At 39.9% G+C, this 6,737-nt stretch overlaps 1 protein-coding gene across 4 annotated transcripts in view; it reads right to left on the bottom strand.

Annotated features, from left to right (window-relative positions):
* The window catches only part of ATF7IP2 (activating transcription factor 7 interacting protein 2), a 77,543-nt gene extending 71,167 nt beyond the window's left edge, over window positions 1-6,376 (bottom strand). For 3 of the 4 annotated variants that reach the window (XM_047780523.1, XM_047780522.1, XM_047780524.1), the window contains exon 1: window positions 6,258-6,376. The gene's annotated coding sequence lies outside the window, so the exon portion shown is untranslated. Of the gene's footprint in view, window positions 1-3,713; window positions 5,164-6,257 lie in introns of those variants that run through there. The other variant, XR_007134944.1, reaches the window with a different exon arrangement.
* Between the last annotated feature and the right edge of the window lie 361 nt (window positions 6,377-6,737).

The raw sequence follows: 6,737 nt of genomic DNA on the forward strand, positions 1-6,737 counted from the left end.
ATGGTTATTCATTTTTCTGCCTGCTGGTATATTAGAAATAAAATCAAGTGTTTTACTATTGATCACATCTTCAAGTAATTCACTGAATTCTTATTAAATCTAACAAATTTTTTTTGGGGGGGGGCATCTATGGCATATAGAAATTCCTGGGCCAGGGATCAAACCTGCGCCACAGCAGTGACCCAAGCCACTGCAGTGACAATGCTGGATCTTAACCTTCTGTGCCACAAGAGAACTCTTAAATCTAATAAAGTCTTTAAACTTTCTATATAATTTTATGATTTTCTTGCTAATCCTTTCTAGTTTATATATTTTTCTTATAGTTAGAACTTCCAGTATGCCATGAATAGGTATGCTGTCAGTCTGGAAGAGGGTTTGAGGTTTCACCAAGACCACTACTATTTTTCCTACACTTTTTGTAGAAGCCCTGCATTGGATTAATGAAATAACCCTCTAGCCCCAGCTACGTAAAATTTTATCACTAAGGCATTTTCTTTCTTTACTTTTTCCTTTTTACAGCCACTCTTGTGGCATATGGAAGCGTCCAGGCTAGGGGCTGAATTTGACCTGCAGCTACAAGCCTATGCCATAAGCATGGCAACAGAAGATCCAAGCCACATCTGTGATGTAGGCTACAGCTTGTGGCAAAGCTGGATCCTCAACCCAAGGAGTCCAGAGATTGAATCTGCCTCCTCACAGATACTATATTGGGTCTTAACCCACTGAGCCACCATGGGAACTCCTGCATTTCAATTTTATCCTTTTTTTGTATCTACTTAGACAACCACAGAATCTCATTTTTTCAATTTGTATCATACTAAAGCTAGCTTATTCCTGAAATAAACCTCAGTCATAATATGGCCTTTTTCCTTCTTCATGTTCCTGTATTCAATTTACTAACATTTTGTTTAGGACTTTGCATCAATGTTATGAGAAAGATGAGCCATACCTTTCCTTTATGAGGTTTTGAAATCAAGGTTATTCTGGCTTCACATAAAAAACAAACAAACAAACAAACAAAAAAACCCACATAGGAGTTCCCATAGTGGCCCAGTGGAAACAAATCCGAATAGTATCCATGAGGATGCAGGTGTGATCCCTGGCCTTGCTCATGTGGTGATCCGGCACTGCCATGTGGTGTAGATTGCAGATGAGGCGCCAATTCTGAGTTGCTTCGGCTGTGGCACAGGCCAGCAGCTGGTGCTCCAGTTCAACCCCTGGCCTGGGGACTTCCATATGCTGAAAGTGTGGCCCTGAAAAGCAAAAACAAAACTGTAAAGTCTCCATTCTCTGAAGAGTTTGTATTTGCAAATGGTATAACTCTTTCCTCAAGTGTAGAAATAATTCATCATAATGCCATCTTGGTGATAAAGGTTGTCAAATATGACTTATTTTTTTTTGTCTTTTTGCCATTTCTTGGGCCACTCCCGCGGCATATGGAGGTTCCCAGGCTAAGGGGTGAATTGGAGCTGTAGCCGCCGGACTACACCAGAGCCTCAGCAACGCAGGATCCGAGCCGTGTCTGCAAACTCCACCACAGCTCACAGCAACGCCAGGTCCTTAACCCACTGAGCAAGGCCGGGGATGGAACCTGCAACGTCATGGTTCCTAGTCAGATTTGTTAACTACTGAGCCACGACGGGAACTCCAAATATGACTTAATTTTTAAAATAGAGAATCATTCATATTTTCTTTTTGTTTTGTTTTCTACTCAAAATTTTAAATTAATCAACAGAACTTCAAGTTTATAGTTCTTCATAACATTCTCTAGTTACATTTGTAATATATGCAAGACCTGTGGTGATATCTTTTTAATTTTTTTTTTTTTTGTCCCTTTGCCATTTCTTGGGCCACTCCCATGGCATATGGAGGTTCCCAGGCTAGGGGTCGATTCGGAGCTGTAGCCACCAGCCTATGCCACAGCAACATGGGGATCTGAGCCACGTCTGCAACCTACACCACAGCTCATGGCAAAGCCAGATCCCTAACCCACTGAGCAAGGCCAGGGGTTGAACCCGAAACCTCATGGTTCCTAGTTGGATTCGTCACTGAGCCACGACGGGAACTTCACCTCTTTTTAATTCTTGACTGTTGGTGACGTGTTTTGTTTTTCTTTTTCTTGGTCACTCTTACTAGAAATGTATCCACTGAAATCAGTATTTTCAAAGTGCTTTTTGGCTCTCCTGACTATTTAAGCTGTGTTCCGTTTCATCCTTTCCTCTTAGTTTTATGATTCAATTTTCTTCTTTCACACTTGTGTTCCAACTTGAGATGAAAACTTACATCTTTAATTTTCAGTTGCCCCCCCCTTTTCTGCATTAAAAGCTACAAAATTTCCTCTAAGTCCTGCTTTATCTAATTTTATTATTTAATTTTCAGTTGCCCCCCCTTTTTTTTTTGCATTAAAAGCTACAAAATTTCCTCTAAGTCCTGCTTTATCACAAGTTCTGGTGCACTCACATCTTTTGGTTCAAAATATTTTCTAATTTCCATGGTAATTCCTTCTACGATCTATGCATTATTTAGAAATATATTTATTTCCAGGCAATTGCAGATTTCTGAGTTACATTTTTGCTGAAGGTTGGCTTAATCCAACTGTAATGAGAAAGTATCTTCTGAATAATTTCAATTCTGTAACATTTCCTGAGGCTAGTTTCATGGCCAATTATTCCATAAGTTCCATGTGTATTTGAGTACAGTATGTATTCTAACACTGCTGGGTGCAGTGTTAGTCTATGTTGATCCCAGCTAGTTCAAATTTCTTGGTTGTGCTGTTCACAATCTTCCAGCTATTAAAATAAGAGTAATCCACTATGATGGTAGATTTATTTCTTTTAATTGAAACATTGTTCTTCCTCCTTAAACAGTTTGAAGCTATGAGTACAGAGTTTATTTTCTCTATTCCGGGTGGTGGATTGATTTTCCTCATTAACACATATCTCTATCTCTAGTGATGCTTCTTGTTGAGATAGTACCTTAAAACTTTATAAACACTAAATAAAGGTTAATTACTGTTACATATTTTTAAAAAATCCACTGAACCATAGTTTTCTAACCTTTACTTTTTCTCGGGTTTTAATTTCTAAAAATTAAAATCTTAAAAAAAAAAAAAACAAAGCAAAACAAATCTGAGCTAGGTTGTATAACTCGCTCAAAAAATACAGTTCAGAGCCAGTATTTAAACCCAGGATCTTAAGACTCAAAGAAACCTCACATTACAACAACAGATCAGATAAGGCATTATGAAGAAAGAAGGTTACCTTAAGGAATATATAGTGGTCAACAGACAAAGCATGACCTGTGCCAGGTAACAATCTTATTCAATGAGCATGAACTAAATATTACCACTTTAAATGTGGTCCACTGACTGGCAGTATTAGCATCTTCTAAGTGCTAGCTGAAGTTTGCTTTTACTTATTTCATCAATGACATAGCATAAAATCCTCATAATGAAATAAAGCAGTTTTCAGCACTCAATACCTAGTGGAAATTACTTTTTAACTTAAAAAAAACCTCAGTATTTTAAAATATGTTCATAATAGTATTGATTGAGTTACAATTTCTAGCCATTAACTATCAAGGTCCTATACTTATACATAAGAATTTGGCTCTTTTCTGTATTTTATAAACCTTTTCATTAATTTGTAATTAAATCAAGAGTTGTTACAAATATTCTTTATACAATCAGATAATCATGACTGCATTACCTTTTTTATATTTCCTTTTTCCTGAAGATACCAAATTTTATCTCTGAACTTCCTGTAAACCTATTCTTCACCTTTCTTTTCATCGAATTCATCAGAAACTGTCATATATCAACATTTTCCCTTATTCTCCACTCTTTCAAGGTCACATCTTCAGGGAAAGCCTTCCCCAAATAGAAATTCCCTATCTGAATTTCCCATTAGAAATCTGTATTTTTAGTCATGATCTTTGCAGGCAGAGCTGTGTCTTATTTTTATACCCTCAGTGAGATGCGTTTGATTTAGATGTTTTATTAAATGCCGCTTAAATGAATACTCATAAAAACAAACTTCTTGAAAGCCATCCAAGGTGATTTTTTTCCTTAAGAGTACTAGAACAGGCCTAAGCAACTATAGCTAAAACATAAGCTATTTCCTATCAACAGCACTGTACACAGTAAAACCTCAATGGCATTCTAATAGTACCAATGAGGGATATAGTGCCTCTGTATACTTAATGGTTAAATTTATTAAGATCTGTGTAAAAACACCCCTATATCCCTAGAAATTTAATCAGGATTTGAAAAATTCAAATTATATCCAACTATCTCTCCCTACCCAAAGAGTTATGGTTACTTCCCTCCAGACATTGCCTGGCTACAATATTTCTGTCCCACTTAGACTGGTAAAGCTAAAGAGGGATACAAAGTTACCTGAGTTTATAGTAATCCATTTTAAAGCATGTGTTGAGGTTTAATTGCCCCTCAAGAGAACAGAAAAAGTATTTAAATGATGTAAGCCTATGAGACAGAAAAAGACAGAAAAATGTGTCTTTGCATTTTATATTTAATATAACCTCACTCAATGAGAACTAATACTCTTGCACATTTAAAATGATAAATTTTATTTTTATTTTTAACAACCTTCCAGGGTATTATTTAAAATTTAATTACATCAAATGAAATACATTTGTACCACCCACTATAAGACAACTAGATGAAATGTACAGGCAAAGATGCAGGGATTATGCAATTATTTTCATAGCAGCAACGAAATACAATCGAATTGAAGGTTGAGGTGAAGTACACAACTCAGTAAGGTAAGTAGAGCAGAACATTCAAAATGTATCTAGATACATCAGTTCTTAAAAGGCGTAACTTTTTCCCAATAAGACACTGTTCGTGCATTTCTTTTGAGGCAGAAGTCAATCTTAGGATGTGGTCGGTACAAATCTGCATTTAAGACTGAGTTAAGTAGATTAATCTGATTAGGGTCAGACTCAACATTTCCAAAAACGAATCGAAGGCTAAACAAACTAAGAAGACATACTTCACAAGAGCTGAATTCAGTGTAGCTGGTCCTTCAGTCAGATGCTTCATTTTTGTATTTTCAATAGGCTCCCTGTGATAGAAATTATCTTTATCTTGAATGTTCTTCCCCATTTGTTTTGCAAATAGTTATGTCGCAGGTCATTTACTGGCTACAATATATGACAAAATCACAATGAGAAGAGTATTAAATCCTTATCTAGCATAACAGTCCGTTTAAGCGGATTTCACGTAATTCTTCTAGCTTTTAAAACTTTACTTCTAATGAATTATTCAGTACAATCAGTTTTTTCTAGGTCTTGACCATCTATGAGTCTTTAGAGCAGTAAGAACTAGCTCGTCACAAAGCAAGCACACGTGCCGGCTTATAATGTGGGAAACTTCAACATAGTAACACCGAAAGGCGGAAGTCAGTTTTCCATACACAGCAAGGTTTCAGTCAGAGAGTCAAAGCAAAATAATTGCTTCCCCTGGACAGGACACATTCTTGAACTTTGCCAAAATTGGAGAAATTAGATGGGGGGAGGAGTGATAAGCAGGAAATGTCAATTTTTTTAACTTGTAAAAAAATAAACTGTGTTAAAGCAGCATGCCCGCCTGTACACGGCTTTCATCCTTCAATCACAGCATCCCTACACTGGTGAGCTCCACAGGTATACACTACACGTTTGTGCTCCAGGTTCTTTCGTGTGGGCATAATACTCAAATTCTTTTCCTGACGTTTTAGTGCCTTCTTCATAACAACATACTGGAAGGAAAGCCTCTACTATTTTGGCACCTGATTTCTTCAGATAAATTATGAGTCAGGACTAAGACAATACCTGGAAATTTGGCAACGGAATCCCCAAACCTGGGATGGGGACTACATTTCATCCCTCAGTTTGTTAAAGTAGTCCGGTCGCGCCCCACACTCATACTTACTCAGCGACTACCAAACCCTGAGGCCAGGTCCCTCCGCGGCCCCGAACCGGACGCAGCGACACCCACCACTCCGGCTCCGCCCGCGGTGCGCTCGGGAAGCGGGTGGACACGCGTCCTTTCGCCCTTCACAGGCGTCTTCGCGGTCGGGTCGGAGCCCCAGCGACTCCGCGGACGCCTTAGAGTCATCCCCGCCGCAACCGCACGGCTCGCGCGGCGTTCGGAGGCTTCTGGCGGCCCGGCCCTCAGAGAGGCCCGCAGCGCCCCAGAAACCGCCGTCCCGGCCAACCGCCGCTCACGCGGGGCTCTCCCCCTGGCCCCAACGTACCTAGAGCGGTGCCGCGCCGGCCACTGCTGCCCCACAACCTCCGCGAGCCGCAACCGCCGAACACAAAGAATCTCCCGCGCGGACCCGCTGAGGTAAGTCTCTTGACCTCACCCTGAACGGACTTCTGGCCAATTGCAGCGCGCACTTGCAGCAGCCCAGCCAATCAGAGGCGACCGGGTGGAGGGGGCGGGGAGAAGGACGGTCGGAAGTGGAAGTCTTCTGAGGGGCGCAGAGAGTTCGCTTCCAGGCGAGCGACTCTCTTGTCAGCTGGTTGGGCTCACAGGCCGGTCAAGCGACTAGGTGCCGGAGCTAGGCCTTTCTTTTAAGTGACTTATACGGAGATTCGGGAAGTTCTTAGTATCACTATTAATAAAAAACTTTACAAAAACAGGCAGTCTGCCTGCAGGTACTGGCTAGCCCATTTGAGTTTTGAAATACTTCAATAAATTATCATTGATTTCATTTCGGAGTTTTGTGACA

The sequence above is a fragment of the Phacochoerus africanus genome, chromosome 5 (assembly GCF_016906955.1).
Source record: "Phacochoerus africanus isolate WHEZ1 chromosome 5, ROS_Pafr_v1, whole genome shotgun sequence".
Taxonomy (NCBI): domain Eukaryota; kingdom Metazoa; phylum Chordata; class Mammalia; order Artiodactyla; family Suidae; genus Phacochoerus; species Phacochoerus africanus.